General features: G+C 46.3%; 1 protein-coding gene, 1 long non-coding RNA gene and 1 pseudogene across 2 annotated transcripts in view; 2 read left to right on the top strand and 1 right to left on the bottom strand.

Annotated features, from left to right (window-relative positions):
- Positions 1–13,487, bottom strand: part of LOC132898477 (guanylate-binding protein 1-like) — a 22,621-nt pseudogene extending 9,134 nt beyond the window's left edge.
- Positions 1–15,584, top strand: part of LOC132898481 (guanylate-binding protein 1-like) — a 230,198-nt gene that overhangs the window by 194,646 nt on the left and 19,968 nt on the right. The window lies entirely within an intron of this gene.
- LOC132898488 (uncharacterized) lies at positions 8,276–9,401 on the top strand. Its single transcript, XR_009656536.1, has 3 exons — positions 8,276–8,387; positions 9,001–9,149; positions 9,323–9,401. It is a non-coding gene; the product is annotated as an uncharacterized LOC132898488 (long non-coding RNA).

The raw sequence follows: 15,584 nt of genomic DNA, 5'->3' as shown, positions 1-15,584 counted from the left end.
ATCATCAAAGACACCACACATCCAGCACACAAGCTGTTCTCTCTCCTACCATCTGGGAAGTGTTACCCGCATACAGTATGCAGTGCCGCACAACAAGACTGAGCAACAGCTTCTTCCCACAAGCCATCAGGCTCATCAACACACTGAAGATCCCATGAACATTTCAAAAATGCCATGAACATTTAAAAATGCCACTTGCACTTCATCACCTGCGCCTTACTTACTGCTCCTAACCTTACCTGCACCTTCTGTGTGTCTGTGTGTGTGTGTGTGTTCTGTTGAGTTGTGTGTTGTGTCCAAAATGTTTATTGTTTTTAGTTAAATTGCATATGTATAGTTAGTGCATATTGTATGTATATTGTTTAGTATTTAAGTTGCACATCTGGTGAAACGCAATTTCAAATCCTATGTGTAATGTGAACTATATAGAAGGAATTGACAGTAAAGTAACCTTGAACCTTGAACTTGGTGGAGTAACTCAGTTACTAACTCAGTTATTGCTTTGGAGAAGTAACTAGTAACTATAAGTAATTACTTTTTCAAAGTAACATGCCCAACACTGCTCATGGCTCACCCGCAGTTTGGCGGCAATGACTCGTATACCGTAACTGACTTCATAACTCACCTACAGCTTAGCAGCGATGACTCGTATACCGTAACTGACTCATGACTCACCTCTAGCTTGACACGATGACTCGTATACCGTAACTGACTCATGACTCACCTGCAGCTTGACACGATGACTCATATACCGTAACTGACTCATGACTCACCTATAGCTTGACCGTAACTGACTCATAACTCACCTACAGCTTGACATGATGACTCTTATACCGTAACTGACTCATGACTCACCTATAGCTTGACATGATGACTCGTATACCGTAACTGACTTCATAACTCACCTACCGCTTGGCAGCGATGACTTCTATACCGTAACTGAATCATGACTTCTGCAGTTTGGCGGCGATGACTCTTATACCGCAAGTGACTCATGACTCACCTGCAGCTTGGCGGCGATGACTCGTATACAGTAACTGACTCATGACTCACCTATAGCTTGACCGTAACTGACTCATGACTCACCTGCAGCTTGGCGGCAATGATTCGTATACCTTAACTGATTCATGACTCATCTGTAGCTTGACACGATGACTCATATACCGTAACTGACTCATGACTCACCTGCAGCTTGGCAGCAATGACTTGTATACCATAACTGACTCATGACTTCTGCAGCTTTTTGGCGATGAATGGTATACCGTAACTGACTCATGACTCACCTGTAGCTTGACACGATGACTCGTATACCGTAAGTGACTCATGACTCACCTACAGCTTGACACGATGACTCATATACCGTAACTGACTCTTGACTCACCTGCAGCTTGGCAGCAATGACTTGTATACCGTAACTGACTTTATAACTCACCTACCGCTTGGCAGCGATGACTTCTATACCGTAACTGAATCATGACTTCTGCAGTTTGGCGGCGATGACTCTTATACCGCAAGTGACTCATGACTCACCTGCAGGTTAGCGGCGATGACTCGTATACCGTAACTGACTTCATAACTCACCTACAGCTTAGCAGCGATGACTCGTATACCGTAACTGACTCATGACTCACTGCTAGCTTGACACGATGACTCGTATACCGTAACTGACTCATGACTCACCTGCAGCTTGACACGATGACTCGTATACCGTAACTGACTCATGACTCACCTATAGCTTGACCGTAACTGACTCATGACTCACCTGCAGCTTGGCGGCAATGACTCGTATACCGTAACTGACTCATGACTTCTGCAGTTTGGCGGCAATGACTCGTATACCGTAACTGATTCATGACTCACCTATAGCTTGACCGTAACTGACTCATGACTCACCTGTAGCTTGACACGATGACTCGTATACCGTAACTGACTCATGACTCACCTGCAGCTTGGCGGCAATGATTCGTATACCGTAACTGACTCATAACTCACCTACAGCTTGACACGATGACTCGTATACCGTAACTGACTCATGACTCACCTATAGCTTGACCGTAACTGACTCATGACTCACCTCTAGCTTGATATGATGACTCGTATACCGTAACTGACTCATGACTCACCTACCGCTTGGCAGCGATGACTCGTATACCGTAAGTGACTCATGACTCACCTGCAGCTTGGCGGCAATGACTCGTATACCGTAAGTGACTCATGACTCACCTGCAGCTTGACCATAACTGACTCATGACTCACCTCTAGCTTGACACGGTGATTCGTATACTGTAAGTGACTCATGACTCACCTGCAGCTTGGCGGCGATGACTCGCTGCTGCTGTTCCTGAGCCCTCTCCTGCTCGCGCTCCATCTTGAGCTGCAGCTGCGCAATGTGTGTGTGGAAGCTGCGCTTCTGAGTCCTGAACTGCTCCTCGCACCTCCTCTTATCCTCCCGCACACAACGCACATGCCGCGCCTCCTTCTCCACCTTTTGCTGCTCCTCTGCGCACACGCACACACACATATTTACACACACACACACACACACACACATCGCTCATTTACACACACACACACACACTATGCAAACACATACAGTATATACAAACACAGACATTATAGACACACAGTACAAAACAGATATACAACCATGCACACAATCATACACAAACTCAAACACACTCACCTTTGAGCTTCTTCTGAGCGTGTGTGATGCTGTTGTCAGCCAATAGAATATTCTGAACTACCTCCTCTTTCTTACTCAGGAACTCCGCCAACACCTCCTCTCTCTGAGACACACACACACACACACACACTTTAGCTGATGCTTTTATCCAAAGCGACTTACAGGTCTTAACAGGGTATTGGGATTCGAACCTGCTAGCATGTGATCCAAAGATCAACACCCGAACCATTAGGCCATGGCTGCCCCGTTAGACCTTTCCTCATTGGGCCATGGCTGCCACACATTACACTGCATTACATTACGTTGCATTTGGCAGACGCTTTTTAAACCCAAAGCGACTTACAATCGAGGACATAAACAGTAGCATACAACACAAGCAGGAATACAGAGAATACAAGCCAAGCGGTGTTAGTTAATTTTTTTTTTAAATGCATTACAGCATCATCATGCAGGTATACAGGAACAGTAAGTTACATTATCATACAGTAAAAGTGTCACAGAACAGATAGGTTTTTTCTAACTTCTTGAATGATGATAGATGACCCTTGTCTAGTGGCTAGTGGTAACTTGTTCCACCATTGAGGGACAACTACAGAGAACAGCTTAGACTGGGAGCATTTAGTGTAGATAGGAGATAGGACACACACAATATATAGGACACACACAATATATACACTAGAGATGTCACGGTTACCGGTGTACACGGTTACCCTGCTAAAAATTGTTGGCGGTGACAGTTGCTGATTGAACTAAAAGAAAACTATATTAATACAGTCGATAACAGTTCTGCGATTATACCATAAACCATGCTAATTTTGGTCACAATAACCTTCAGATAAAATGTTCATACCGTGATATGCTTAATATACACATAGAGATGCTAGCATACAGTATGTATATGAGGGATGTACTGACTGTTTGGGAAGCTATGTGGGCACTTCAGCTGATGGGTGGGCGTAACGCACACGTACCATGTCGTTAGCCACGGGTGTTAAGAGTTGCAGGCTGCAGTTACAGTACATTGTTTAGCCTGTCCTTTGCAAAGACTGTTAATCATCGATAGTTAAGGACTATCAGGGAGACCACTCCCAAGAGCCAGGCTATTTGCACTGATTGGCCAGTACAGGCCTCAACGTGTGGTGTCGGCTGCTATTTTACATTGTTTGCATGTCCTTTGCATTTGCGTTTGGCTTAATTAAAGTGTCTTGCAACTGGCAATTTGGGGTCTCTCCAGTTTATTGTGCTCCGCACTTTTCACTTGGGTAGCACTTTTCTTTTTTTCATGCAATAAAACCTCGCGAAGGCGAAATAATTATTCCACGCAGTCGATACAACATTCTGTTGTGCTCAGCTGTGCCCATCCCTGACCCTAACCGGCCTGTTTTTGCACTTTTTGCACAAACTCCATACTCAGCCCAGACCACCCCCCCCCAACCCTGACCTGGCACTGCAGAATATGCAGGAGAAAAAGTGTGTTAACCCCCCCCACACACACACGCTTAAAATTGGTGTGTTTTTAAACTCATGATATGAAAAGGATATGCCTATGGTGTGTAGCCCAATTGGCGCAAGTGGTATTGCCTCTGTGCCGGTACTTTTGGCGGGTGGAGGGATAAAACTAAAAATGTATGAGAGATGGGTCTAACTGCATAGTTATGACAGATAATGCTTTTGTATTTTATGCATGACAATACTAACAGTTTATTTTTGTTCAGAGAAAACTGTTCCCATGAGACAGAATGACAAAAAAGCTAGGGTGGTTATGGAGACTATAATATGCTCAGAAATGAGGGAATTAGATGAAATTAGAGGATAGCCCTCAAAGTACTTTTAAGAGGCTGATGCCATGCGCCCTCATGAAAACACAAATAGGCTACATGAATATCACAGAACCATAACACCATCATTATTAGCCTCACTGTTAAACCCAGGCGCACTCACACACACACGTTCCATGAACATTTAAAAAATGCCACTTGCACTTTACGAGTGTGTATGTGTGTGGGATGAGAGTTTGTGTGTTGTGTACCATATGTATATTGTTTTAGCATTTAAGTTGCACATCTGCAGTCTGGTGAAACGCAATTTCAATCATCTGTGTAATGAAAATTATATAGAAGAATTAACAATAAAAGTTCAGTACGACTACTACTACACACACACACAGTCTCACCATGAAGCCCTTGTGTTTCTCGTTCTTGTACTTGCAAACACACACACACACAAACTGTCTCACCATGAGGCCCATGCGTTTCTCGTTCCTGTAGTTGCGTTCTCCATCCTGCAGGGCGGCAGTGAGGCGCTGGTATCCTCCGGATCCCAGGAATTTCTTCTCCCTCAACTTCCTCTCCAGCGGACCAAACACACGCCGAGACTCCGCACGGTTCTCCTCACACAGCCGTTCAAACTGCTCGTACACACTTTTCTGTGTGCACACACACACACAAGCTAGGTTTAGTAAGATGGTAGGACAGGAGGATACAAAAGAAAATATATACACACTGTAGCTTCTGGGCGTTATTGTACCGTGTGTGTGTCAAAAGAATTTACAGACACTTTATTCTACAGGTCCTTCTCAAAAAATTAGCATATTGTGATAAAGTTCAATATTTTCCATCAGTTATTTAAGAAAGTGAAAATGTTATATATTATAGACTCATTACACATAAACTAAAATGTTTCAAGCATTTTTCTATTTTAATTTTAATCAGTATGGCATACAGTACAAAAACATTTAAAAAAAACCATCTCAAAATATTAGAATATTTAATTTTGAGTTTGAGTAAAACAGTATGAACACAGCGTATCTCTCGGTCTAGTTCAGTACACACAACCACAATCATGGGGACGACTGCTGACTTGACTGTTGTCCAGAAGATGATCACTGATGCCCTCCACAAGGAGGGTAAGCCACAAAAGGTCATTGCTGAAAAGGGTGGCTGGAAAAGGTGCACAAGCAACAGGGATGGCCGCAGTCTTGAGAGGATTGTCAAGAAAAGTTGATTCAAGAACTTGGGAGAGCTTCACAAGGAGTGGACTGAGGCTGGTGTCAGTGTATCAAGACCCATCACGAACAGACATCTTCAAGAAAGGGGATACAACTTTCGCATTCCTAATATCAAGCTACTCCTGAGCCAGAGACAATGTTAGAAGTGTCTTATCTGGGCTAAGGAGAGAAAGAAATGGACTGTTGCTCAGTGGTCCAAAGTCCTCTTTTCAGATGAAAGTACATTTTGCATTTACTTTGGAAATCACGGTTCTAGAGTCTGGAGGAAGAGTGGAGAGCCACAGAATCCAAGGTGTTTGAAGCCCAGTGTGAAGTTTCCACAGTCTGTGATGATTTGGGGTGCCATGTCATCTGCTGGTGTTAGTCCACTGTGTTTTATCAAAGGCAGGGTCAATGCAGCTAGCTATCAGGAGATTTTGGAGCACTTCATGCTTCCATCTGCTGAAAAGCTTTATGGAGATGAAGATTTCATTTTTCAGCACGACCTGGCACCTGCTCACAGTGCCAAAACCACTGGTAAATGGTTTACTGACCATGGTATTACTGTGCTCAATTGGCCTGCCAACTCTCCTGACCTCAACCCCATAGAGAATCTGTGGGGTATTGTGAAGAGGAAGTTGAGAGACACCAGACCCAACACTGTGGATGAGCTTAAGGCCGCTATCGAAGCATCCTGGGCCTCCATAACACCTCAGCAGTGCCACAGGCTGATCGCCTCCATGCCACGTCGCATTGAAGCAGTCATTTCTGCCAAAGGATTCCTGACCAAGTATTGAGTGCATAACTGAACATAATTATTTGAAGGTTGACTTTTTTTGTATTAAAAACACTTTTTTTATTGGTCAGATGAAATATGCTAATTTTTTGAGATAGGGATTTTTGGTTTTCCTTTACTTTTTTGCCAAAATCATCAATATTAAAACAATAAAAGGCTTGAACTACTTCAGTTGTGTGTAATGAATCTAAAATATATTAAAGTCTAATGTTTATGAGTACATTACAGAAAATATTGAACTTTATCACAATATGCTAATTTTTTGAGAAGGACCTGTATTTCCTAGGAGGAAACACTGCTTTCGTCAGACCATTCTGTTCTCTGATCCGCTGTCTGAGGCAAAGCCCTTTTATGTGGTCAACAAGGTTATCCATCATTCTGATACTAAGCAGAACACTTCTAGCTTGTGAATGCAGGGAAGTAACCATTCTCTAACTTTTGGGAGTAGTACAGGAAACAGATGTCCTGCACTAACAAAAGAAGGAAACCAAAGAAATCTTTTACTTCATGATAACTCATACGATGCAAAGCTTATAATTATCTTCATATTTAGTAAGATGGTAGGACAGGAGGATACAAAAGTATGAATTATAGTCATGTGCAGGTATATACACACAGGGTCTCCAAATAAAATGAATACACTGCAGCCCCTTGGCCTTATTGTACAGTATATATACACAGGGTCTCCAAATAAAATATATACACACTGTAGCTTCTTGGCCTAATTGTACCGTATGTGTGTCAAAAGAATTTACAGACACGTTATTCTATTGTCAAACCTCAATCTTATGTCTAAAGTCTACGCTATGAGACCTGCAACTGTCTCTGAAAATTAAGGCACCTATTGAAAGTAAATGCACAAAATCTCAAGAGAGAATTGAGTGAGATTCACACTGTCAGCATTGTCTGGACGAGAATGAATTCTCAGTTTGAGAACAGGTGGGGGCGGCACGGTGGTGTAGTGGTTAGCGCTGTCGCCTCACGGCAAGAAGGTCCTGGGTTCGAGCCCCGGGGCTGGCGAGGGCCTTTCTGTGTGGAGTTTGCATGTTCTCCCCGTGTCCGCGTGGGTTTCCTCCGGGTGCTCCGGTTTCCCCCACAGTCCAAAGACATGCAGGTTAGGTTAACTGGTGACTCTAAATTGACCGTAGGTGTGAATGTGAGTGTGAATGGTTGTCTGTGTCTATGTGTCAGCCCTGTGATGACCTGGCGACTTGTCCAGGGTGTACCCCGCCTTTCGCCCGTAGTTAGCTGGGATAGGCTCCAGCTTGCCTGCGACCCTGTAGAAGGATAAAGCAGCTAGAGATAATGAGATGAGATGAGAACAGGTGGTGACGAAACACTAAAATCCGTACATTCTATTACATTTTTGAAACGCCTACTTTGCAATAACTTGAAGTGTAATATTTTTTTTTGTTGTTGTCAGACCATTTATTTTCATATTATTGTTATGGTAGGTGTGTGTGTGTGTGTTTGCGTGTGTGTGTGTTTAAAATTAGCACATTTTCCCCTTAAAATGCTTCAATTCTGAATGGAGTATTGAAATCTGACACATCATTGCATTCAGTTTTTATTCACAATTTGTACAATTTGTCCCAAGTTTTTTGGAATCTGATTTTGAATGATGCCGTGTGTGTGTGCGCGTGCATGTACCATGAGCTGCAGCTGGTGCTTCTGTTGGCTGTCATTGAAGGAAGAATTGGTGAAGATGCTGATGGCTTCTGTGCTGGCATTAGAGTGGATCTTGGACAGCTCCTCCTGTGTCTCGGAGGGCAATCGCACCCAGCATCTCAGCACCCAGCACCCTGCATCTCTCTCTGGTAGTGGGCCAGAGCCTCTTCCACGGCCCGCCCGTTGTGGATCAGCGCCAGCGACTCCACAGCGTTGTCCAGACACGGCACCTTGCCACTGCGGATCGCCTCCACGTACGTCTCTGCCAGGCAGCCCAGCACTGCAACACACACGCACACACACATGCACACACACACGCACACGCACACACACAGCAGTGAAATACTAAGCATACACAAATACTACAATATTTACGGTTGCTGTACAAAAATGCTACAATAACTACGTCTGCTGTGCCTAATTCCGTATGTCATTATTGTCTGGGCATTTAGCCAATTATTGATGGAGCAATGATGCTGCATTAGTTATGGTGTAATAGTGGGGGGTAAGTCAGTGTGGATGCACGACACTGCTGACGGGGATACCGTACAGATTCATGTCAAAAATCCCGAACTATCCCTTAGTCTCACTGCACTGTGTAGTGTACAATGACAAAAAGCCTTTCTAATCTTATGCTATTCTATTCTACATGTATAAGTGATGGTGTATGAGAGATGATGTATTAGTTATTGTGTAATAGTGGTGACATTTTTGTAATTGGCAATACCCACTCCTGCCAGTGACTCCCAGACCGCCCCTCATGGTTTTGGGCTGGGCCTCGTCGAAGATATAGTTGCAGAATTTATTGGCCTCGTCAACAAAGCTCTCGTCCAGGTCTTTGATCGTCAGCTCCTCCATCCTCTGCAGGTTTTTGGCGTTTGCTGGCCGCTCCAACACGAAGCAGCGCCGCACCGCGAAGAAATTCCTCAGGCCCTGCCGCACCTGGTTGTGCCGCCCTTGCTGTCCTGATCAACACAAATGAAAGCAATAAAATGCACAATCTCTTCCAAAATGGGGTAGTGTAGATACGTACATATGGAATGCTACTTTACTTTCTTTTTATTTCTTTATTATTTCCTTTTACCTGAAACTTTGTCTTATGCTTTTATTCTTGTGAAGCACATTGAACTGCCTTTGTGTATGAAATGTGCTATACAAATAAACTTGCCTTGCCTTGCCTTGTGTGCAGGTCCGCTGACAGCTTTGGCCAGGCCCAGGGCAAAGTCATTTGAAAGGGCCCCCCTTCCTGACAAATACAATGTAATGAGAACCCAATCCTGGGCCCCCTCACACCCTGGGCCCAGGACTACTTGCCCCTTTGTCCCCCACTGTCGGCTTACCTGGCTCTGTGTGTGGTTGATGGAATACTCTGTGTGTGTGTGTGTGTGTGTGTGTGTGTGTGTGTGTGTGTGTGTGTGTGTGTGTGTGTGTGTGTGCGTGCGCGTGTAACCTGGATTGATCTTGAGTGCGTTCTCCAGATACTCGTCAACAGAGATGGGTTGACCATTCAGCTTCAGCTCCAGAATGAAGTCTCTGACAGTCCAGACGAAGGAGGGGAAGACACGCATCAGCTCCGTGCTCTGGCTGTACTCGATGCTCTCCACCTGGATGTGCTTCGTCAGCTCCGTCATGTAACTGAGGGGGGCGCTGTTGAGGAACATAACTCGCCAACACAACACTACACCACAGTTAAAGCTAACGCTACACCACTCTCACAGCTACACCACTACACCACATTCACAGCTAACAATACACCAAACTCAAAGCTAACCCTAGCTAATGCTGCTTCAAAGCTAGTGCTAGCTATTACCACAACACTACACCACACTGAGGCTCAAAAGATGAGTCTCAATTTCCTTAAGTTGTTTCCTCTGGCTCCCATCGATGACGTGTCAACATGATATTTTTTGGTTCAATATGAGTATTGCCAAAATTTTTGATCTACAAATAGCTCTTTAAAGGGGGTGGGGCATTGTTTTATATTCGCGGACTAGACAAAACACCTAACCCTACACTGCTCCAGGTTGTAACCATACCCTGTAATAACTGTAAGTCGCTTTGGGTTAAAAAGCCTCAGCTAAGTGTAATGTAATGTAATCAAAGCTAGGAACAAAAGAACAACAAAAGGTTTTTCCCCCAAGGGCCATAACCACCTAAAGCCATCCCCTTTCTGCTTCATTCCTTTTGCAGTATAGGGTCTGGGGACGCAGAGCTGGGAGTGATTTTCCATGTAGAAAACCTGTCTACCCAATAAGCAACGGACAGATTCGGGGGTGGGCGCGGGGAGGGTGCAAATGACGATGATGCCAAATGATGTCGGGTGCATAACATAACATACGTCATGGGGAACAGTTAGTGTTTGAGTGAGAGCGGGTCCAATCGTTTCAAACCAGAGCCGAGTTTACTCCTCCCACCAAAAAATGCTACAGCGCACCACATCCCCAGACCCTATGCTGCGAATGGAAAGAAGCATAAAGGGGATGACACTACAACACTACACCACATTTCGGAGCAACTGTTAGCTAATGCCCCACCACACTCACAGTTGATGCTAGCTAACGCTACAACACTACACCACATTGTGCAGCTATTGTTAGCTAATCCCCGACCACACTGACCGCTAACGCTACAACACTACACCACATTGTGCAGCTATTGTTAGCTAATCCCCCACCACACTGACCGCTAACGCTAGCTAACGCTACAACACTACACCACATTTCGCAGCTATTGCCAGTTAATGGCCCACCTCACTTACAGCTGTAACGGCATTCACAGCAAAAAAATACTTTGCAGTAGTGGTGCGCGTGTGTGTGTGGATACTGTAGTTTCTCCAGGGCATTGTTGTCAATGGTGCCCATGCTGTTGTAGACCAGAGTGCTGCTGAGCAGAACAGCCAGACAGAAAATCCACGTGTCATGCCTCTCATCGCCCTGAAAACACACAGAACACAATGCCTTTGAAATACCTTGCCTTTAAAAGAATGCAGCACTGCTCCTTTAAGAAACCAGTGATCATGCCGTCAATGCATGTTTACAGTAGAAATACCTTGCCTTTAAAAGAATGCAGCACTGCCCCTTTACGAGAGCGCTGGTCATGCAGTTCAGGCATGTTTACAGTAGATGTGTTATTTGAAGCCATTGCGGAGGTTACTCTTCTATACAGTCGCACTGTTAAAGTCTATTATTGAAAGTCTATTGCCGCTTTTCCACTACAAACGCGGCTGAGCCGTGCCGTGCCGAGTCGAGCTGAGTCGGGCTGAGTGGGGCTGTTGGAGTTGCATTTCGACTACAACCGCGCTGAACCGTGCTGGCTGGAAGTGGGTGGACACATTGGGTGGAGTTAGCGAAAGTGGGTGGACGTCACGTGATGTCGTTAAGCAGCGCAAACAGTGACATCAGTGACAGTGGCGGAACAAGTCAGAGCCGGGCCGGGGGCGGGGCAAATGACCGGGCCCTTTATTAAAGCTTATCATAACATCATTTTAGGCTACAAAATGTCCGCAACTGCGGTGTTTACCAATTTCAACACTACCGGGTGCAACTATGTTATTTAGTACATCAAGTCCTTCAAACGAACATGTAACTCAGAAACAAAAAACATTAGGATACTGTACATGGCTCATAATAAAACATCAATAGCCTATACTGTGCACATTATTTGAAGGGCATACGAATGAGCGCTCAGAGTGGTGACAGGAAGAGTCAGAAATAAAAGGAGGGCGGTGCAAACCTCACTGAATGCACTGTGTTTACCAATTTCAACACTACGGGGTGCAACTATGTTATTTTGTACATCAGGTCCTTCAGACGAACATGTAACTCAGAAACAAAAAAACATTAGGCGACATACTGTACATGGCTCATAATAAAACATCAATAGCCTACTGCGCGCATTATTTGAAGGGCATACGACGAGCCTTGCGCTCCGCGAACTCGTCCACGATGCTCTGTATGTCACTGATTCAGTGAGCTTTTAAGCGGTAGTAAACAATAAACATGGAGGACATGGTGTCATTAGTGTTGCTGGTCTTGGTGCTGTGGCTTGTTGTCACCGACAACGCGGACAGATACTGGCAAGAGCGTATTGATGAGGCGAGGCGCATAAGGCTTCAGAAATTCTCGTAATTCGTAATTATTCTTCTTCCGGGTTTGCGGTGTTTACAGATCCCAGCGCGCTCGCGGGGCGTGTGTGGGCATGTGAGGACACGCCTCCTCACCAATCAGTGCATAGGGGAGTGTCTGCTCACGCCCCCAACCTCAGTCGGCACGGTTTGGCTCGCTTCAGCCCCACTCCAAAACGGTGCGAGTTTTAGGGGCTAAGCAGGGCTGAAACGAGCTGAGTCGTGCTGGTTTTTGGTAGTCGAAACGCGAGCCGTGTCGGGCTGAAGTGAGCTGAAGCGAGCTGAAGTGAGCTGAAAAAGGGTAGTGGAAAAGGGCCATATGTTGCTGTTGTGTGGGAATGTAAATGTAAATGCCCTTCTTTGCCTTTGTGAAGACTTTGTAAAGACTACTTTGTTAAGACCAAGTATACAGACAGATTGAGTAGAAAAGGCCACACTCTCTATCTTATTCTCTTTACAGAAACGATTAATGCACCATGTCCAATGTCATGTGATGTAATGTAAAGGATGAAAAGAAGCAAGATTTTAACATGAACAGGTGGTCATGATGTCATGATTACTGCAAGCTTGGGTGCACATAAGTGAACCAAAACAAATGAAGTGAACCAAAAGAAATTAGATACCAATGATTAGATATCAATGCAGTCAAAATAATAAACCAGAATACCAATAATATAACCGAAGTCTACAGACTAAAGCACTTACAAACATGTCGTTAAGAAAGAAGTTCAGACATACATTAACACAAAAATAACATGCAAGATTCAAGTCCTCATTCATCCCATTGGCAACCAAGTTCATGAATGCAGGGACATTCGCTCTGAAGCAGTGTTTTATCCAGGTCCCAACCTCGCCTGTTTATGTTTTATTCAGGTCCCAACCTCGCCTTTTTGCAAAGTGTTATTGCACGCCCACAAAACAAGGTCCTCATATGTCCTACAATTACCATAACCACACACACACACACACACACATACAACACACACACTCACCTTATCCACGTCTCCCAATCCTTCAGTGTCCAGCAACACCAGTGTGTGTCCTGTGTGACCAAACCACAAAACAAAAAAAAGTTATCTACGGTTTATGTCCTCAATTATAAGTTGCTTTAGTAAAACAAAAGAGTATGCCAGATGTAATTTAAGAAAAGGCTCTTGATGAATTAAAGGTGTGTGTGTGTACTAACCTTACTCACCATAGGTACTTTCACACTGGAGTCGAGGTGGGTTGAGGTGGGTCGAAGAGGTTTAACAGGACTTTTGTTCAGGCATAAGCAATGTGAAAGCGTCTCGTCTCGTCTCGTCTTCTTCCGCTTATCCGGGACCGGGTCGCGGAGGCAGCAGTCTAAGCATGGAAGCCCAAACTTCCCTTTCCCCAGACACCTCGGCCAGCTCCTCGGGAAGAACACCGAGGCGTTCCCAGGCCAGCTGAGAGACATAGTCCCTCCAGCGTGTCCTGGGTCTTCCCCGGGGCCTCCTCCCGGGGGGACATGCCTGGAACACCTCCCCAGGGAGGCGTCCAGGAGGCATCCGAAAAAGATGCCCGAGCCACCTCAGCTGGTTCCTCTCGATGTGGAGGAGCAGCGGCTCTACTCCGAGCTCCTCCCGAGTGACTGTGCTTCTCACCCTATCTCTAAGGGAGCGCCCAGCCACCCTGCGAAGGAAACTCATTTCAGCCGCTTGTATCCGCGATCTTGTTCTTTCGGTCATTACCCAAAGCTCATGACCATAGGTGAGAGTCGGAACGTAGATCGACCGGTAAATTGAGAGCTTCGCCTTTTGGCTCAGCTCCTTCTTCACCACGACGGACCGGTAAAGCGACCGCATCACTGCGGAGGCTGCACCGATCCGCCTGTCGATCTCACGCTCCAGCCTTCCCTCACTCGTGAACAAGATCCCGAGATACTTAAACTCCTCCACTTGAGGCAGGACTTCTCCACCAACCTGGAGAGGGCAAGCCACCCTTTTCCGGTCGAGAACCATGGCCTCGGACTTGGAGGTGCTGATTCTCATCCCAGCCACTTCACACTCGACTGCAAACCGCCCCAGTGCATGCTGAAGGTCCTGGTTTGAAGAAGCCAACAGGACAACATCATCCACAAAAAGCAGAGATGAAATCCTGTGGTTCCCAAACAGGATTCCTTCCGACCCCTGGCTGCGCCTAGAAATTCTGTCCATAAAAATTATGAACAGAACCGGTGACAAAGGGCAGCCCTGCCGGAGTCCAACATGCATTGGGAACAGGTCTGGCTTACTGCCGGCAATGCGAACCAGACTCCTGCTCCGTTCGTACAGGGACCGGACAGCCCTTAGCAAAGAGCCCCGAACCCCATACTCCCGAAGCACCCCCCACAGAATACCACGGGGGACACGGTCGAATGCCTTCTCCAGATCCACAAAGCACATGTGGACTGGTTGGGCAAACTCCCATGAACCCTCGAGCACCCTATGAAGGGTATAGAGCTGGTCCAGTGTTCCGCGACCAGGACGAAAACCGCATTGTTCCTCCTGGATCCGAGGTTCGACTATTGGTCGAATTCTGCTCTCCAGTACCCTGAGTAAACTTTCCCTGGGAGGCTGAGAAGTGTGATTCCCCTATAATTGGAGCACACTCTCCGGTCCCCTTTCTTAAAAAGAGGGACCACCACCCCAGTCTGCCACTCCAGAGGCACTGTCCCCGACCGCCACGCGATGTTGCAGAGGCGTGTCAACCAAGACAACCCCACAACATCCAGAGACTTGAGATACTCAGGGCGGATCTCATCCACCCCCGGTGCCTTGCCACCGAGGAGCTTGCAAACCACCTCAGTGACTTCGGCTTGGGTAATGGACGAGTCCACCTCTGAGTCATCAGCCTCAGTCTCCTCAGTGGAAGACATGACGGTGGGATTGAGGAGATCCTCAAAGTATTCCTTCCACCGCCCGACAATGTCCCCAGTCGAGGTCAACAGCTCCCCACCCGCACTGTAAACAGTGTTGGCAGAGTACTGCTTCCCCCTCCTGAGGCGCCGGACGGTTTGCCAGAATTTCTTCGAGGCCGACCGATAGTCCTTCTCCATGGCCTCCCCGAACTCCTCCCAGTTCCGAGTTTTTGCCTCCGCAACTGCCCGAGCTGCAGCACGCCTGGCCTGCCGATACCCGTCAGCTGCCTCAGGGGTCCCAGAGGTCAACATGGCCCGATAGGACTCCTTCTTCAGCTTGACGGCATCCCTTACTTCCGGTGTCCACCACCGGGTTCGGGGATTGCCGCCACGACAGGCACCGGAGACCTTGCGGCCACAGCTCCGAACAGCTGCGTCCACAATGGAGGTAGAGAACATGGTCCACTC

The sequence above is a fragment of the Neoarius graeffei genome, chromosome 14, assembly GCF_027579695.1.
Source record: "Neoarius graeffei isolate fNeoGra1 chromosome 14, fNeoGra1.pri, whole genome shotgun sequence".
Classification (NCBI taxonomy): Eukaryota; Metazoa; Chordata; class Actinopteri; order Siluriformes; family Ariidae; genus Neoarius; species Neoarius graeffei.
Note: the sequence above shows the minus strand (reverse complement) of the source record. Positions and strands in the feature narration are given on the sequence as shown.